The sequence below is a fragment of the Odocoileus virginianus genome, chromosome 4 (assembly GCF_023699985.2).
Source record: "Odocoileus virginianus isolate 20LAN1187 ecotype Illinois chromosome 4, Ovbor_1.2, whole genome shotgun sequence".
NCBI lineage: Eukaryota > Metazoa > Chordata > Mammalia > Artiodactyla > Cervidae > Odocoileus > Odocoileus virginianus.
The window spans coordinates 86274300-86294490 of NC_069677.1; the positions used below are offsets into that span (position 1 = coordinate 86274300).

A 20191-nucleotide genomic window follows, 5' to 3' on the forward strand; every position below is an offset into this window, starting at 1 on the left:
CTAACTAGCAGGCTCCCTGTGATATAGTCCAGATTTAACTTTAAAATATATATTATTTATTATACCCTGCCTCGTTCCAGAAGGCGTTTAAGGCAGCTAGCTGAAATATATAATCATGAAAAGCTGATTCAACTTATTTGGCAAAAGCCGTCCTGCTGTAAATGGGGGAAAAGAAGTTGAAATCCTTTTTCATTATAAAGTGAGTTATTTGAAATGATTACCTTATTTTACAGCAAACAGACATTTCTAGTAATTGAACACAGTTAAGTATCTGTCCAAAAATTTCCTTTGTACCTTGTAAATTATGGCTAATACTGCTAATATATAGTGTTTTCGTTCCTTCTGAACCACCAGGAAATCTGATGTCCTTGTATAGACCATGCAGAAGCAATGTTTAGCACAGGCGAGGCTGGACAGTCACCAAATTTGAATCACCTGAGGCCAGTGTTTTTCCTGTGGGATGAAGGGTCTTCGGCTCTGACCCCTCCCAGGGTTCTTCCCCTTGTTATTTCATTTTATTTCATTCAACATTGAGGGGTACGACTTTCTAATTTTTTCCTTCCACGTGTTACTTAAAATACCACATTTCTGTGATTTATTAAAGTATTCCAATGTCATTCTTTTACATCAACTTAATAAATGAACTCTTGCCCATTTTCGTAGCACAGAGCAGAGTCTGCGAAGTCTCTGGCTGGCTTTGGTGGGGCCCGATGGCGGTCTGAGGCCGTGAGGTCAGTTCCACTCTACTGGTCATTACTGTCATTTCCTGAATTGATGGACAGATTCTGGAGAAAGAAGGAGAGGAGAGATGCTGTGACGTCGGATGGAGACGGACACCTTGGCTCAGGTGTGGGCGGGGCAACATCTGGACTCATGGTCCCCTCCAAGTGTCTGGTGTTTGAGAGGACACACTGCCTGCCAGCCCTCCATTATTCCTGCCTTATTCCTGAACGGACAACACCAGGTAAGCCAGCCTTGAGGAAGAGGCGACAGGGGCGGTCAGGGGGGAGAGGAAGCTCTTTCCTGGGTGGGTGTCCATTGGTGCTGAGGGTGGCAGGGCGTCTTAGAAGGTGGTTCCACCCAGGCTCACATCCAACCATATTCAGGCCGCCCTGAGGCTACTGGAGCAAACTCCGGAGCCTGTATCATCTGAGGTTGAGGGGCTTTTATTATTATTTTTGCTTGTTTAATAAAAGACAGAACAGGGGCCCCCTTGGCAGTCCAGCAGTTAAGACTGCGCTTCCAAAGCAAGGGATGCAAGTTCACCCCTGGTCAGTGAACTAAGATCCCACATGCTGCAGGGCACAGCCAAAACTTTTTTTGAAAAAAAAAGACATAAGAGTACATCAAGGAACAAAACAGAAAGAGGGACGGACTCACAGGGGCCAACTTCTGTTTAGAGATCTCTCCTGGTGTCTTGAGCTCCATGGGGCAGGGCAGGTGTTGAGGGACTTTCAGACACAGGATCGCTCTGCGGAGGGGTTGCCATCACCCACGTTTTACAGATGAGGAAGCAAGACCCAGAGAAGCCATGTTCTGAAGATCTGTTTGTTTTAATCAGCAGGCCATAAAGAAGGTTGAGCGCTGAAGAATTGATGCTGTTGAGTGGTGGTGCTGAAGAAGACTCTTGACAGTCCCTTGGACTCCAAGGATAACAAACCAGTCAATTCTAAAGGAAATTAACACTGAATTTTCATTGGAAGGACTGATGCTGAAGCTGAACCTCCAATACTTTGGCCACCTGATGCAAAGAACCGACTCATTGGAAAAGACTCTGAAGCTGGGAAAGATTGAGTGAAAGGTGCAGTCATGTCCGACTCTTTGTGACCCCATGGACTATACAATCCCTGGAATTCTCCGGGCCAGAATACTGGAGTGGGTAACCTTTCCCTTCTCCAGGGGATCTTCCCAATGCAGGGATCAAACCGAGGTCTCTTGCATTGCAGGCAGATTCTTTACCAGCTGAGCCACAAGGGAAGCCCAAGAATACTGGAGTGGGTAGCCTATCCCTTCTCCAGCGGATCTTCCCGACCCAAGATTCAAACCAGGGTCTCCTGCACTGCAGGCAGATTCTTTTCCAACTGAGCTATGAGGGAAGCCCAAGAAAGTGAAAGTAGCTCAGTCATGTCCAACTCTTTGTGACCCCATGGACTATGGGATTCTCCAGGCCAGAATACTGGAGTGGATAGCCTTTCCCTTCTCCAGGGGATCTTCCCAACCCAGGGATTGAACCCAGGTCTCCTGCAGAGCAGGCAGATGCTTCACCAGCTGAGCCACAAGGGACACCCGGGAAAGACTGAAGGCAAAAGGAAAAGAGGGCTGCAGAAGCAGAGATGGTTGGATGGCATCACCGACTTGATGGACATGAGTTTGAGCAAGCTCCGGGGGAGTTGGTGATGGACAGGGAGGCCTGGCGTGCTGCAGTCCGTGGGGTCGCAAAGAGTCGGACACAACCCGCCAACTGAACAACAACAAAGCATGAAACCCCAGAAATGACTATCACAGAGGAAGGGGTTTGTACTCACAGCTTCCGAGAAGTAGGAGGCATGGAACACTGTGCAGGGCGACCCAGGGATGCAGTGGATCAGTCACGGGCAGAGGGCAGGGGGAGAGAAGCTTGGTTCACAGCCTTTACTAGGGTTTTGCGGGGAGGCAAGGCAGGGCAGAGCAAGCAGTTTAGGACGGGTGAGTTTGAATAATTACAGCAGGCTCTAGGCTGTAGGACTGTCCCTGGTTGTCTGGCTCCTGACTCTAGGATAATTTAGAGCAGGGGAATATTGACATGGTCAATGCCAGGTAGATGTAGGAGAGACGGTTAAGATATGAACTCTGGATTGATAGTTTCTCTGTCAAAGACAGGCTTGCAGGGGCGCTGTTTACTGTCTGTAAGAATTAGCTGGGCTTCCCTGGTGGCTCAGTGGTGAGGAATCCACCTGCCAATGCAGGAGACGCGGGCTTGATCCCTGGGTTGGGAAGATTCCCTGGAGGAGGGCATGGCATCCCACTCCAGTATTCCTGCCCGGGAAATCCCGTGGACACAGGAGCCTGGCGGGCTGCAGTCCATGGGGTCACATAAGAGTTGGACATGGTTTAGTGACTAAAAAACAACAACAACAAAGAATTAGCTAGTGCTGGGAGGAGCAGTCTCTCCAGGTTCAAGTCCCCAAATGCCAGAGCATCAGGAATATAGGAAATAAGAAAATGCAGTCAATACACAGTGTTTAACTGGATGCAGCTAATAAGCGACAGAGCCGGGGTTCAGACCCAGGCTGCCTGAGCCCAGGCCCTTCATCGGACTCAAGCTGTGAGAAGTTTCTCATCTCCCGCCCCAGCCAGCTGCCGCTGCTGCTTAATCTCCTCAGTTGTGTCCCACTTCTTGTGACCCCATGGACTGTAGCCCGCCAGGCTCCTCTGTCCATGGGATCCTCTAGGCAAGAACAGTGGAGTGGGTTGCCTTTCCCTTCTCCAGGGGATCTTCCCCACGCAGGGACCGAACGCAGGTCTCCTGCACTGCAGGCAGATTCTTTACCACTGAGCCACCAGGGAAGCCCCAGCCAGCGAACAGGAGCCAAGTAATCCTCGGCTCCTGCTCTTAGGAGCTTGTTTTGGTTAGAGAGTAAAAGTCAGAAGGAAAACACGAATGTAAGATGAGATAATCTCCCCTGGAAAAGTCACTACAGCGGAGCAAATGGTATTTTAAATGCTTCAGGGACATTTCTGTTTTTAAGGAGGCTCATGATTCATTTCTTCCCCCCTATAAATTATCAACAGTTTCCTTGGTTTCCTTTCTTCTTTAGACCCACCTTTGTCATGCATCTTTGGGCCGGGGAGTCAGACTTACTAAGAACATGTCTGTTTAGCCAATATTTACGTGTGTACCTGGAAAGTTTCTGAGGCAGAAGCGGCTGTCGGAGCTTGAGTTTCTGGAGGGTTCTCCCCCTTGTTGGAGAACTACCACCCCGGCTGTCTCTGTGCCACCGCCCACATGCAGGCCCAGTGTCCCCACGACCGACACGCACATGCACAGCTGTCTGCGGAGCAAACTAGAAACAAAGGAGAAGTGTATGGAGAGAAACAAATGAGGGAGAGAGGTCTAGGTCAGCCCCACCTGACAGATGTGTCATGGGATTCTCCAGGCCAGACTACTAGAGTGGGTTAGCTGTTCCCTTCTCCAGGGCACCTTCCCAAGCCAGGGATCGAACCCAGGTCTCCCACATTGCAGGCGGATTCTTTACCAGCTGAGTCACAAGAGAAGCCCATTCATACCTCCAATGTATTTAAAATTCTCCAGTAGCTATATCAAAAAGATAAAAAGAGACAGCTGAAGAAATATTTAGAAATCTGTTCTATTTAAACCTGATGTATCTGAAGCATTATCATTTCAACTCGTAATCATGTCAATATTTAAGATGCATTTAAGATGCCTTTAACAAAAATTATTAATGAAATATTTAACATTACTCTTTTCTTATTAAGTGTTTAAACTGGGGTGTCTTTTACAATCACAGCATCTCTCAGTTCACACCAGCCACATCTCACATGCTGATTTCGCATCTCGTGTGGCTGGTGGCTTTCACCCTGATACAGAACAACAAATACCAGGCCATTTGGTCTCGCGGTTTTCTCCACTGATGTATGGGCCCGGATTCAACACCTCCTTCAACTAGTCCACAGGTTGTTTTCAACATTGTGATATGTAAACAATCCCAGGTTTCACGTATCTTCATTTGTCTTAAGCATTTCCTCGGGACAGATTACAGGGCAGGTTTTAAAAGACTGAGTCCTCACGCAGGTGACTCTGGGCCACACCCTCTGGGGGTTAAAACACCCACATCACGGTAAGAGTACAACCCGTATTCTTGGCTTGTCCAGACCTGCCAGACAGGACCCTCAAGCCTCCTCAAAGCTTCCCCGAAAACTCTCCACCTAGGGAGCAGGACGTGGGCCTATAGGCCTCCCTGTGGCTCCATCTGGTTTCTTCTGCTCACTTTCGTCTTATGAGATGTCAGCGGGCCAGTTCCCCATGCTGAGGGCCCAACTCCCGGCCTCTGGGCTGATGGAGGAAGGGCAAAGTCGTTCCCAGCTCTGCCACATGCAGGCCAAGCTCAGCAGTGCCTGGGCTCCCGTGTCTCTGTCCACAGACACCAGAGTTTGGCAGGCCTAGAACATTCCAGAACCCACCCGCTAGGACAGCATTATTACACTCAGGCAGACTGGAATATCTGCCAGCTCTTAACTGTGGATGAAATTAAAAGACGCTTACTCCTTGGAAGGAAAGTTATGACCAACCTAGACAGCATATTAAAAAGCAGAGACATTACTTTGCCAACAAAGGTCCGTCTGGTCAAGACTATGGTTTTTCCAGTGGTCATGTATGAATATGAGAGGTGGACTGTAAAGAAAGCTGAATGCTGAAGAATTGATGCTTTTGAACTGTGGTGTTGGAGAAGACTCTTGAGAGTCCCTTGGACTGCAAGGAGATCCAACCAGTCCATCCTAAAAGAAATCAGTCCTGAGTATTCATTGGAAGGACTGAAGCTGAAGCTGAAACTCCAATACTTTGGCCACCTGATGTGAAGAACTGACTCCTTGGAAAAGACCCTGATGCTGGGAAAGATTGGAGATGGGAGGAGAAGGGGATGACAGGGGATGAGATTGTTGGATGGCAACACCAACTCAATGGACATGAGTTTGAGTAAGCTCTGGGTGTTGCTGATGGACAGGGAGGCCTGGCATGCTGCAGTCCATGGGGTTGCAAAGAGTCGGACACTACTGACTGACTGAACTGAACTAACTGTGAATGGGTTCTTTCCAAGGGAACTCTCTCAAGCCTCCAGACCCCCAGCCTTCTGACTCAACCACCCACGATCTTCAGAAATGCGTAAAACCTATCGACATCCTAGCCAGCTCAGGTTCTTGTTGCGTCTCCCACCACAGACCATTGACCCTCTATCTGTTGGCGGTGGCAAAGGGCTACCTGGAGATTTTGTGGGAAGGAGTATCATGGGCATGTCTGTGTGTCCAAGGCTGACGAGGATGGAGAGACTCAAGGGGACAACTCAGAGCTGGGGTCAGATGCACTTAGGAATGTGGGAATGTTAGAGCGGGAGGGAGACCTGAGCTGGTGTATTGGTCGGTGTTGCTGCAGTGACAAACAGCCCCAAATTTTCCACGGCTATGACAGGAAAGATGTCTTTCTCACTACATTACTGGGCCCACTGCTGTGGCCCTGCTCTGCCCATCTTCTCATCTCAGGATACAGGTTCAAACAGAAGCTTCTTCTGTCTCTCAAGGCAGAGGAAAAGAGCAGGAGAGAGGGCAGCTGCTTCTATAGTGCTTCCTAAAAAGAGTTTGTGCCCACATGTGACTGAAGTCCATGGATTCATGTTCCATTAGCTAAAAGATACCCTATGGATAAGCCCAAAGTCAGTGGGGCAGGGGGTCTAAACCTTTAACAGTGGAGGGAGAGTGATTAACTATGAACACCAAGTCTAAGTACCACAGGCAGCACATCCCCAACTCTGTTACACACCTGGGGAAACTGAGGCACGGTAAAAGAAAGTGGCTTGCCCAAGTCCACAAGCCAGGTAAGAGCAGAACCAGGGCTAGCACCGATCTCTGGAGATCAACCCAATGTTCTTGATACTACCCTCAGGGTTTCCCAAGATGTGTTCCAAGGGATATCAACAAGGATCTTTATTGTGAAACATCTCAGAGCCTGTTAATATGCCACTGAGAATTATGACTCTGACAGTCAAGGAAGTGGGTTCTAACTTTTTCGGATTTTTTTTTTTAACCACAAAACCCACAGAACCAGCTGAAGAACAGTTTGTAGTAGTGGCCCTACCGGGAACACACTTTGGGACACGCAGCAACCCCACACCAGCTAATCAAGTGGACTCTAATTCACTATTAAGAACTTGAAATTTTATGCTGCTGAAAGGAATGTGTTAAAATAACATAACCTTCCTATAAATTCTTCAAAGCTTAGAAATAGACACAGTTCTCACTTTTTAGAAGGTTCACATAGCTTTGTGAGGCCATCATTAATTTTGACTATTTTTTCCACTTTCTTTTTTCAGTTGTAGCTGAAAATGTAATAAACGTAATGAAACTGATCTTCATAAAGTCTTTGGTGGATGAATCATAGGTCCCTGGAAAATGTGTTTGCCTGTCTACAACGTCTTCTTTTTTTTCCTTTGATAAAAACAACAAATGTTACATATCACTTCTCAACAATAAAAATATGTTTTAACAAAATGAAAACGTGTGCTTTGGTGTGATAATGACGACACATGTCATTCTCGAGACATCTCGAGGGGTCATAGATGGTCTCCAGTTGAGGCCATGGAACTATTCTGAAAAAGGCATGAGAATTAGATCATCTCAAATCATGAGAGTATTTTTTTCCACGAAGAATCTTTTGATCTGTAACATATGTGAAATTAAAATCAACGTCGCATGGTTTTAGATTTCCCCAAAGCCTTCAGAAAGTAAAAGCCTATTCAAATTGCTCAAAAATAAAACTATGAGATACACTGCAGTCACCCTTTAAAATAACTTCCTGACACTCAGATAGATAGTAACCCAGGCCAGGAGGGACTTCCCTGGCGGCTCAGCCAGCAAGAAACCCACTTGCCACACAGGAGACCCAGGTTTGATCCCTGGGTTTGGAAGTCCACATGCCAGGCAACAGCAGAACCAGGGCTAGCATTGAATCTCTGGCAATCAACCCAGCACTCTTAATCCTACCCTCAGAGTTTTCCAAAAGAAGGAAATGGCAAGCCACTCCAGCATTCTTGCCTGGAGAATCCCGTGGACAGAGGAGCCTGGCGGGGATACAGCCCACAGGGTTGCAAAGACTCAGACCCGACTGAGTGACTAAGCATGCACGCATGCAGACCGGGAGGGTCAGCTCCTTTTTCCGAGGCTCTCAGGCAGGCAGCCCCAAAGGTCACAAACTTTTGAAACAGAAGAAGCCTGAAAGCCACCAACCTGCTCACTTGGGACCTGGATCCTCTCTGTTATGTCCCTCTAGGTCACAGCATGGGTCCCAGGACAGTCACCTTCCTTGGGATAGATCGGATGGTACCAAACTGTCCAACTATTTATTTGGCTGTGCTGGGTCTTCATTATGGTGCATGGGTTTTTCCTAGTCCCCCGATCAAGGATCAAACCCATATCCCCTGCACTGGCAAGCAGGTTCTTAACCACTAGACCACCAAAGCTAGACCCCAGAGCTGTTTGTTATGTGCAGTCAAGACACAATTTCCCTTAGTTTCCAACTCCTGGGGAAGGAGAAAGTGAGTCTAGTTCCTCTGTTCCATGACCATCCCTTCAAATACATCAAGACTGTCATCTTCCTCCCAATCTTCTCTGTGTCAAATCCCTGCTGGTCCCAGGCTGCTCCTGGCATGAAGGTCTCTAAGGCCCTTCGGCTGCTGGAGACAGACATTAGCCTAAAGGAGCCTCATGTGTCCAGGACTCCAGACAGGGCAGAGACAACCCAGGGCTGCTATATACCAGCCAGTGGGGACATGTGGCATCAGAACCATGTGGGGCTGGAGGGCCTTTGTCTTCATCTCTCTGTGTCTCCATGACTGGGGCCCACGCTGCTATGATGGGGCCTCCCCAGGGCCACACACTGGCTGTGTGGGGATGTTCGTTCCTGCTGACTCATATACCACCAGCAAATAATATGTGTACAACTTAGATCACCAGGCGATCACATTCATAGATTTGCAAAATACTTCTGTTATCATTCCAGGATGAAGTAGTTTGGCATTTTTACTGGTGGACTGAGCCAAATCTAGAATTTCGGGTTGTTTTCTGATAGTATTGAAAATGTGTTTAAAATAATTAAATCTTTTAGGCGTGGTGTCAAAAGAAAAGTCCAGCCAAATTGTTGTCCTGTCAAAGTATAGACGCCTACAAATAATACACGGGTTTCTTTTCTCCCCAGGGCTCCCTTCGCATCCCAGACAATCTGCTTGTACAACAGTTGAGAGAGGAAGAAAAATCGTTTGGAGAAGAGAGTTTGGTCAGCTCTCCATCTCTGTTGGGGCCTGCTTGGGGGAATCTACTGAGTTTCATTCCATGATCTCTTGTCCGTACATGCATACCTGGGTGAGCTGGAGGCCTCTGCTAACCGCTGGGGTCTGCCCACCTTCCGGCCTCCTTGGGGACAGTGAGCCATTGTTTTCGTGAAGGAGAAAATGATGTTTAATGAGAGCACACACACCCTCAGCCTTCTCTGCCAGGGTCTCATCTTGAGGGACACAGTCAGGGTGGTGAAATGCAGTTGTCCTGGGCCCCCAGGAGCCCACCCACCTGAGGTCACAGCTCCCCCACGGCCCCCACTCCCGCAGGGGTCACCTCGGGTCCCCGGGTACACTGTCCTCCTGAAGCTGGACTCCATGGGACACGACCGCAGGGTGTATTGGTAGCAACCAAAGCATAAGCCACTTATTTTTCCTCCTTCCTCTGGAAGCAGAGTCAATTAGCTACCTAACCGACGGCGTGCTGGAAATCGCAACACGCTGAAATGTCTCATGGATGATTATCAAGGTCTCAGCATCGGCTTTGTCAGGAAAACCCTGAACTCGCCAAGGGGACACCCAAGATGCCTACCTCCCTGCCCCACTCCACACATCCATTCTGTTTCCATAACAGCAAATGTGATGAGGGAAAACCTTTTGTATTCTATTACAAGTTAATCACTAAAGGGGCGTTGCCTATAAGCTTAAATTGCACATAACTGGCTCATCTCTGGGAACCTGCCTCCCAGGTAATGAACATGAAGCTTCAATAAAAAAATTAATGAATTTTAAAAAAAACCAAAAAACCTTTGTTTAACTCACAGGAAACCTCCTGACTAGGCCCCACCTGCAAATGCCTGCAGGGAGGAAGAAATTAACATATTCCCTCCAGAGGCTGATGGGGACCAGGAAGTGTTTGACTTTTAGTATAAAAGGAGCCCGAAGGCTAACTCAGGCAAGATGGTTCTTTGGGGGCCATAAGTTTGCTGTCTTCTCAGGCTGCTGGCTTTCTGAGTAAAATTGTTATTCCTTGCTCCAACAACTCATCTCTGAATTAATGGCCTGTCGTGTGGCGACCAGCGCAAGCTCAATCTCAGTAACACAAGGGCTGCAGACACCAGCACCCTGGGCTCAGAGTGGGTTTGATCACGATTACATCTCTCACTGGTGCTTGTAAGCAGTGAGGACTCAGCATGTCGAGTGCATAAGGACAGGCTACTTGCTAGGTTCCTATGTCCTGAGATAGGAAGGTTGCCCCAAAGACAAATACAGGGAGGAGGCTTCCCCGCCATTGTCCCCTGGGACCAGCCATCAGGACGCTTTCAAAGCATCAACATGTGTGTGTGCAGGTGGGTTCTCAAGCTGTGCTCCCCAGAATCCTTGTGCCACTCAGGACCCCTGGCATATACCGGGCCTTGCCTGAGGGTGGTCTCCAGTCCTAAGTGGACTGACATCCCATCCCATCAGGAGGCCCACATGCAAGGAACACTGCTACCCAGAACCCATGGATGAGTTGCTTCAGCATGTTTGTGTATATAGTTACGTCTTTAGACTTTATGGAGGTCATTACAAGAAGCAGCTGAATGAGAGCAGCTTCTGCATTAGGATGGATGTTACTGTCAAGGGCGGGGCTCTGTTTGTCACCCAGTGAGCCCAGTGGAGGTCCCAGGAAAGATTTAAATTTTTTAAGGAATATAATGCCACAGGGGAAAGGCCTTTGTGAAGATTGCAGGCTCCCCTCCTTCTAATAATGAATATTATGCAACCTAGTGGCTCCTAGGACGTTCAGAGCCATGTTCAAGGATAAGCCTCAGAAATGTCTGCTTACTACATCTGCTTCCTTCTCCTTTGCAAGGTCTTGCGGGGTTTTGTTGTTGTTGCATTAACATTGCCATATATAAACTTAAACCAAATAATGTTATTTGGTTTGTGCACAGCAGCTTCCAAGGTTTTTTGGAAGGAGATGGAGTATAAATACATAGCGCTAGATATTACTAGCTCCATAAATAAGCTTAGCCGTGTACGTCTGTAGGAACCCCCTGAAGTTTCAGGTCTGGAGACACCATCACAGCAAAATGGGTGGTCCTCACTAATAAAAGTCTCTAAGACATTTGCAAATCATAGAAATGTGGGGAGAAGGAAGCCCTGTCACCTGAATGTAGGAACTCTGATTTTGTGGCTGGAGGCCAAACACCAACAAGTCTCTTGAAAATGGCAATTTCCCCACCTAGTTCTGGGAAATGATGGAACAGGCTACAGTACTTTCTCTAAGAAATATTTCCATTTTTAAAATTTTATTTATTTATTTTTTTATTGACCATGCCGTGCGGCACGTGGGATCCTAGTTCCCTGACCAGGGATCAAACCTGTGCTTTCTGCAGTGGAAGCAGAATCTTAACCACTGGACCCCCAGGGAAACCCCAAGAAACATTTTCTATAAGAGAATATGCCTACTTCATCCTTCCCCAAAATACTCATTTTTTGAAAATTCCTAGTTAGAAACTCTACATCGTCACTGATTGAAAATGAAAATTTCTCGAAGAAAAGACTGACGGATACAGGGAAGAAGCGAGTTGTTACCAGTGGCAAGGGGGAGAGTGGGAGGAGCAACACAAAGGTAAGGAGAAGAAAGGGTTATTACAGGATTATATGAGATCAGGTGTGTGAAACTTTTGAAAACCGTAAACCACTATAGAAATTAAAGAACTCTTTCCTTCAATTAAAAACTATAAAAAAATGACAAAACAAAAAATATTTCCAAAAGGCAGCTAGCACACTAAAGCAGAAGTCTCCTGGGTGATTAGAACATTGTGGTTTCCCCTGTTTTCCAGAACGCCACCTAATAACCAGGGGCTTCCCTGGTGGCTCAGATGTAAAGAATCTGCCTGCAATGTGGGAGACCAGGGTCCAGTCCCTGGGAGGGGGAAGGTCCCCTGGAGAAGGGCATGGCAACCCACTCCAGGATTCTTGCCTGGAGAATCCCGTGGACAGAGGAGCCTGGCGGGCTACAGTCCATGGGGTCGCAAAGAGTCAGGCACGACTGAGTAACTTTCACTTCACTTCACTTCACCTAGTAAGTGGGCTTCCCAGGGGGCGCTAATGGTAAAGAACCCACCTGCCAATTCAGGAGACATAAGCAGTGTGGGTTTGATCCCTGGGTCGGGAAGATCCCCTGGAGGAGGGCATGGCAATCTACTCCAGTATTCTCGCCTGGAGAATCCCATGGACAGAGGAGCCAGGGGGTCTATGGTCCATAGGGTTGCAGACTCGGACACGACTGAAGCGACTTAGCACACACCCAATATCTCACCCATCGTCAATCACATAAGGATCTGGGGAGAAGCCTAAAGTTATCCCACCCCAACTGAAGATCTTTTCAGTTAAAGACAGGAGGAGGTTCCAAGGACCCAATTCTTCATGGTGTTAAATGATCCTCGGTGTTCTATTAGACAACCATGGGTTCTAAGCTGCTCTGCCCTTAATTAGCTCTATGACCATGGAAATATCCCTTTTCTTCTTGACCTCCATTTCCTTATCTTTGAAAACAGAGGCACGTCTTGGATGATCTTAACGTACTCTTTTATTCTGAGCCTGTTGAATCCTGGTGGAGCCAACCATTCCTAGGATTGCCAGCAAGCGCTTTCCTAAGGGGAGTAGTCAACAATGTCCACCAGGGGGCGCCTGGTTCACTGCAAGCGGTGGCCTTGGGGGTCAGGACAGCCTGTGGGCAGATGGGGTGACCCCAGCTTTCCCATCCAGCCCTGGAAGGATTCCCAGGCATCTAGGGATGGAAGGTCCTCCTAGGGGGTTAGGCTGGAACAGCATCATCTCCTCTACTAACCTGTTTGGCCAGCTGGTCTGGACATCTGTATTTCTGAAATTTCTGGCATTTGGTAATTTGGGGCCAGCTGCCTCTGTGAGAAGCTTTTCAGTTCATTCACTTCTGATCCATCAGAAGCCAAGAATCTAGGAGCTGGGTGAAGCTGGAAGAAAAAAAAAAAAACCCACGTCTGTCTCTTGCCCTCAATCCCTGGGTGCCGAGACCTGGGCTCACGACCAGCGTTTAGAGGGGGTGGTGATTTAGAGGGATGGTCAAAGAGAGTCCTGGGAAATGGGAAGGGAGCAGGGGGCTGAGGACAGGTGCTGTTCTCCCAAGATGCCCTGAATGTCTCTCCACTCGCGAAGGCTGCACTCAATCCTGGATAAAACATGGTGCTTTGGCCTCTCTATCTGTCTCTGGAACTCAAGCCACATAGGAATTCTCCAAGTATAAATACAATCAGATACAAGATTCCCTGTGCTCTCAATGAAGGTTCTTGCATTCTTGGGGCTGCTGTTTCAGGGTCTTGAAGAACTTCCCCAGCTCTGTAGAATATGTTTGCTACGGATTGTTATTCCCTCAAAAAGACATGTTGAAATTTCAGCCAGTGGTGCCTGTGAATGTGATGTTATTTGGAAATCGAGTTATTGCAGATGTAACTGGTTATGTTAAGGCAAGGTCATTCAGGTGGGTTTTCAATCCAATGTGCCTGCTCAGTCGTGTCTGACTCTTTGCAGCCCCGACGGACTGTAGCCTGCCAGGTTCCTCTCTTCATGGAATTTTTTTCAGGCAGAAATAGTGGAGTGAGTAGCCATTTCCTTCTCCAGGGGATCATCCTGACCCAGGAACTGAACCTGGGTCTCCTGCATGTCAGGCTGATTCTTTACCGTCTGAGCCACCGGAGAAGCCCTTGACTCTTAACTGAACAAAAGGTAGCCCTGCCCATTATCTCCAAAATCCTTCATGGACTGTTTCTCAGTCACCTCCTGCCCTTCCAACATCGCCAAGCTTTTCTCCTCTCTTTCATTGCTTCTAAACAAAGACTGAAACAAATCGTTAACCTTTATACGTATTTTCTCTTCTTTCACTCTCAAAAATGTCAGTCTCTGGTCATACTGGGTTGACTGGTGGCCCTACCAAAACTCACATCCACCTGGAACCTAAGAATATGACCTTAGCTTTAAATAGTGGTCTTTGCAGATGTAATTGGGCTTCCCAGGTAGCTCAGCAGTAAAGAATCTGCCTGCAATGCTGGAGGCACAGGATACTCGGGTTCGACCCCTGGGTCAGGAAGATCCCCTGGAGGAGGGCATGGCAACCCACTCCAGTACTCTTGCCTGGAGAATCCCATGGACAGAGGAGCCTGTCGGGCTTCAGTCCATGGGGTCGCAGAGAGTCGGGTATGACTGAAGCGACTGAGCACGCGGCACACGCGGGCATTATCAAGGTAAGGATCTCAAGATGACGTCATCCTCATCGTGGATGGAGGCGAGCCCGAAGTCCAATGACAGGTGTCCCTGGGAGAGTCAGAAAGGGAAAGGGCACAAGGAGAGACGCGGGGGAGAAGCCATGTATAGACGGAGGTGAAGGGTGAAGTGATGCGTCCACCAGCCAAGGAGTCCAGAGGCCACAGAGAGCTGGAAGAGGCAAGGAAGGACCCCTCCCTAAAGCCTTTAGGAGGAGCATGGTGGTCCAGTGCTTAAGAATCTGCCTTGCCATGCAGGGGACTCATGTTCCATCCCCGGTCAGGCAACGAAGATCCCAACATGCTGTGGGGCAGCTAAGCCCGAGCGTCACAACTACTGAGCCTGCGCCACAAATAGAGAATCCCTGCACCGCAATGAAAGGTCCAGATGCTGCAACTAAGACCTGATGCCGCCAAATACATAAATAATTTTTGTAAAAAAAAAAAAAGAACTGTGGCTTATAGACACCTGAATTTCAGACTTCTGGTCTCCGTAACCGTGAGAGGATAAACTTCTGTTGTGTTAAGGCACAGTGGCTTGTGGCCATCTGTGCAGCCGCCGCAGGAACCTGATATGATCCAAGACGGTCTAGAGTTGCTGCTCCAAGGTAGACCACTTCCCTTCCTGAAACACTTCTCAACCTTGGCTGCAGAGACTCTATCCCAGCTCTTTTCCTTCCAGCACTAAACAAGCACTTCAGTTCAGTTCAGCTCAGTTCAGTCGCTCAGTCGTGTCCGACTCTTTGCGACCCCATGAATCGCAGCACACCAGGCCTCCCTGTCCATCACCAACTCCAAACAAGCACTTACAAAGTGCCTACTCTGTGCCAGGCACACTGCCGGGCCCAGGGCTGCGGCTGCAGTGACGGGGGGTCCCTGCCGCAGGGAGCTTAGGTTCTTCTTCCAGCGCACCTCTGCTCCTTGGTCCTCCTCCCACTAACCAGGGGGTCCTCCCTGCCCCCTCTGCCCCGCGAAGCTTCTAGCATAGGAACACCCCCCCATATCTGCAACTCTATCTCCTACCTGTGTCTCCTGGCTTCCAGACCAGACCTGCCTTGTTCGGCGGCTCCGTGACTCCTCCTGAGGCCTCTGGAGATGGCAAATGCCCGCTTCCCTCTAAGCGCCTCTATCCCCATCTATATAACCTGGTTCTCCCGCAGAGTGCCCCGCGGCCTACAGGCAGGTGCCTTGACACTCCTCCTGATGTCCCCACACCCAGGCCGGCCCAGGCCTGCCCCGCCTCCTTCCCTCCCCTCCAGCCCGCCCCTGGCTCACCCCTTATCTTCCCGGGTCCTCTGTGAGTCCCTCACGCAGACTGGGAGTCTGACAGCCCCAGTGTCACAGTCGGGCCTCCCATCAAAGACCCCTGATGGCCCTGGCCTGACTCCGGAATACCGTCTGGCTCCTTGGCGGGGGCAGCCACAGCCCTCCTTAATGGGAGCCCAGGACACATGCTCCTGCAGGCTTCCACCAACCTGGACCCTTCACATCCTTAAACGTTCCCAGCCCTGTCCTCCCTCTTGCCTCCCTGCCCAGCGCCCTCAAGCTTCTCTTAATCCAGGCCTTCCAACCACTGGCCCAGCCTCGAGCTCGCCTCCACGGGGGAAAGTACTCTCTCCTTCCCCAGGATGCAGGTGTGGTCCTGGAGCAGACTCTGACCTGTTACCTGGGCCACGTCCCGTCTTCCACCTCCACGTTCTCCGACCTGAACTTGGCTGGAGCCGCGGCAGAACACCAGGGCCACACTGCCGCCCACCCCTCCCAGCCGCCCCTACAGGAGTGAGCCCAGCGACCAGCCTCAAGGTGGACCAGAGTCCCACCCAGAGCCATGGAATCAGGATGGGTGAGTTCAGCTCTTGGGGCACATTTTATCCTCCTGCAAGTGAAGCAAGATTCTCTTGAAGAAATACGGGTGCACTGGTGAAGACCCCTGCTTCCACGGCAGGGCGGCACATGTTCAATCCCTGGTCTGAGAACGAAGCTCCTGCACATCTCACCCTGTGGCCAAAAAAGAGAGAGGAGATGGAAAGAAGGTGACAAGCTCTGTGTGAGGATGAGAACTGTCCCCAGCAGACAATTTCCCAGCCTCATCACCCGGGCTGTCAAAGACCGCACCCCTGCCCGGCCCCCAAGACCCCCTGCTATGGGCTGAAATTCACATGTTGAGGTCCTAACCCCCGACCTCAGCCTATGACTGTATTGGGACACAGAGTCATTAACTAAGATGAGGTCATCCTAGAGCATGGGGGCCCTTAGTCCAAAATACCTGATGTCTGTAAAAAGGGAAAGTAGGACAGAGACACACAGAGAGGGCAGACCACATGAGGATGGAGGAAGAAGACCAACAGATGTTGGTCAAAGAGAAGGGCCTCAGAAGACACCCACCCTGCTGACATCCTGAGTTCAGACTTTTATCCTCCAGAACTGCAAGGCATTTCTGTTACTGAAGCCTCCCAGTTATGGAGGGACATTTACCAAATGTCCTTCCAACCCTCTGTCTTAAAAGTGCTGCATTTGCCCCCAGTACCCTCAATTAGGGACATGCTCAATTCCTAAAGGGCAGTTACGCAGCTCTAGCAGGGGCTAGTTAGCCGTCCTTTCATGGTGGGTTGGGGAAGGCAGGCGTGGAATAGCCCTGGTTCCCCCTCTTCCTTTGTCCTCCCCTTTTGTTCTGGGGTCCCTCGGGCATTTCTCCATTCAGCCAACACTAAGGGAAGGCCTGCTGTATACCAACAAGGCCTGCCGTATACAAACAGATACAGCTGGCCCACGTGTTACACCCTGACGTGAACACCGGTGCGCCCTGGGAACCTCGCCGTGACACCCATATGCCTGGCTAGGCAGTGGGCGCGTTTTCTCTGGACCCTGAGTCCAGCCCTGGAAGAGCAGTTGCCCAGGAGAACACAGGTCTTCTTGGGTGCGCCGCATTATGTACAGATATTCCCACTTTATGCAGTTCTTCAAAGGAAAAGAGGAGACCCGCCCCCCTTCTCTTGGGAAATTGCATCTCACAGAAGCAAAGAATGGACACCACTTTCCCCCAAGGGTGGACTGGTGGTTCTTCCTGGAAGGGTCCCGGGCCCCAGCAGTGGTGGGAGGCTCTGGTTGTGGGTCTTCACCCTGGAGACCAGGCAGAGAATGTGGGCTGGGACGACTGAGCCCTAGACCGCGGGCCGGGCAGGGGGTTAGGGCCGGACAGAAGGCCAGCCTGGGAGCAGGGCCAGGGAGGGAGGTGGTCCAGACGACCAGAGAGAGCTCAGCCCAGCACCGTGCAGGCCTGGGGAGTCCCAACGGGGACCCAGGAGGAGAGGAAAAGGGGAAGTTGCTCAGTCATGTCCAACTCAGTTGCAACCCCACAGACTGTAGCCCACCAGGCTCCTCAGTCCATGGAATTTTCCAGGCAAGAACACTGGAGTGGGTTGCCATTTCCTCTTCCAGGGGATCTTCCCAACCTAGGGATTGAACCTGGGTCTCCCACACTGCAGGCACATGCTTCTAGAAGCAGGCAGCTGGGCTGGGAGACAGCCACGACAGGTTAGACCCGCAGTTTAGGAGGGAAAGATCAGACCTAGGTGGAGAGGGGGTGTGTGAGGGTGAGCAAGGCCAGGTCTCCCCAGGATAGACTGGGAAGGCCCCCATCATGGGGGCAGCGGCCCCAAGAGCAGGACCTCAGCCTTGCCTCCCAGCCCAGATCATAGAAAGGAACCGTGTCTCTGAAAATAAGAGGAAAACCCAAGTTTCCAGAAGCAGACTGGCAGAAGTTGTGATTTGAGAAGCCAGGCTCCTGAATGGAGGGCAAATGCTCCTGCCTAAGGTCAGGACCCAACTAGGACACGTGGGAACCAGGGGAGGGGTGGGGAGGATGGGGGAGGGAAGGGCAGGTGCACCGAGATAGGAGGGAGGAGGGTTGGGGGACCACGCCAGCCCAAGGGCCATGCTTTTGGAAGCCAAGCATCCTGATGGTCTTTGCACTGTCCCCAAATCCACTGACCTGCCCCAGACACTTTGATGACTTAGCACCAGCTCTCAGACTGCCTCTTCCACCTGAGCAACAGTCTTCTGAGGCTCACAGGGTTTGGAAAGCACTCTTAACTGCCTAAGACTCTCAGGTTACAGGACTGGTCAGCAGTCAACCCCCAGCCAACACAAGGCCAACCTGGAGCGTGGCAGCCCTGATCAGGAAGAGGTTTTACTTGGTCTCCCATCTGAGGTCTTGGGAGAGGTGGAAAGGAGTGGGTGGTTGAGCAGGTGACACTGAAAGGTGACCTGCGTTGATGTTTGAGTTGTGAAAACCCATTAACCAGAAGAATAATGTTTAGCCTTCTGCTGCTGTTGATAAGAACAGGTGGTTGAAAGTCACACCTTCTACCATTTGCTGAGCTGAAATGAAAAGAGTGTCTTTGTTCCATCAATAAGCAGATAAATTTGGGGTTTCATCCTTCAGTGAATCTGATCAACCTACATAATCATGCATCTTTCCCTGTAACTCTAAAACCAGAAAAAAAGAAGAGAAGCCACTTGTGACGTTTAAAAGGAAAGGGAATTGGCAGGAGTTGCCTGCATTTTTGCAGTGTCTGCCTCCTCTTTCCCCTCCCCACCATCCACTAGTCTGTCTTGGAGAAGCGCCGGCAAGGGTCATTTGTGGATTAGAAATTTCGTGACATCATAGACTCAACAGACAGAGTGAGCGCAGTGAGTAGGAATGACTGCCTCTTAGTAAGTCTGAGAAGCAGAAAATGACCAGAGAAATGGCCTCTTCTGCCTCTGGAGCCGGCTGTCCAAGGGATCGAGCAGCCAGACTGACGTTCCCCGGGACAGGAAGGCTGATCCTCCACAGTGACAGACACGCAGAGAATCCACGATGCCCGGACGTGCCCCCTCCTCCAGCAGGTTCCACAAGCGAGGGGAACCCTCTTTGGTTCAGTCCCCCGGATCCTGCAGGCCAGGCTTTGCATGAGACACAGACACGGGCGATGAGGATGCTCTGGTGGGAATCCCCCCAATCATCGGTGCCTGCGTTGTTTTAAGTTTTTTTTCCCCCCAAGAAGGCCAGAAGCTAACCAGCAGGGCAGGAGACCTGACATCTTAGTCCCAAAAGCTGACCCTGACCAACGCCTGCGGGAGAAGCTCCCCGCTGTTATCTCAGGCTGTCCTTGACTCTTCATCCCTGGGGTCCCTGAACCCCAGCTGTGTGGATGGAATGTTCTGGAAGAATGGGAACTTGGGGGACCTCCCTGGGGGCCCAGTGGTTAAGACGTGGCCTTCTTCTGGTGCATGGGGTGCAACTTCCATCCCTGGTGGGTGAGGGAAGATCCCATGTGCCTCAGGGTCAAAAAAACAGAACTTAAAACAGAAGTGAGAGTGCAACAAATACCATAAAGACTTTAAAAATTGTCCAAAATTCAGGATGGGGAACACATGTACGCCCATGGCTGATTCATGTCAATGTATGGCAAAAACCGCTACAGCATTGTAATTAGCCTCCAATTAAAACAAATAAATTCTAAAAGATTGTCCAAGAATCTTAAAAAAAAAGGACTGAGAACTTGCTCCTTCCCCAACCCACTCTGCTCAGGGCCTGCACATAGCACTGCCCTGCGCAACGTGTCCCAAGGCAGATTCATGGGGCTGTGAGAAGAAGCTCTTGTCCCAAAGCTGCCAGGGAAGGGCTTGGCTTCCTGACTCACTTTCGGGGCCCAAAGCCTGCACAGAAAGTTCCAGGTGGGGTCCTGGTAGGGGGGAGCAAGCCAGGCTGCTGGGCCTGGGTGACCACTTAGCGACACCTTTGGGTGCTGGGGCGGGGGGCGCAAGGCCAGCCAGGAGCCCCCTGGAAGGAGAATGCAGTTCCCTCTGGCCCTCGGCTCATCC

General features: G+C 50.1%; 1 long non-coding RNA gene across 1 annotated transcript; it reads right to left on the bottom strand.

The window, feature by feature from the left end:
- Positions 1 to 442: 442 nt before the first annotated feature.
- LOC110123111 (uncharacterized) lies at positions 443 to 5123 on the bottom strand. Its single transcript, XR_011487181.1, has 3 exons — positions 3880 to 5123; positions 1381 to 1643; positions 443 to 785 (listed from the first exon to the last, which is right to left on the bottom strand). It is a non-coding gene; the product is annotated as an uncharacterized lncRNA (long non-coding RNA).
- Between the last annotated feature and the right edge of the window lie 15068 nt (positions 5124 to 20191).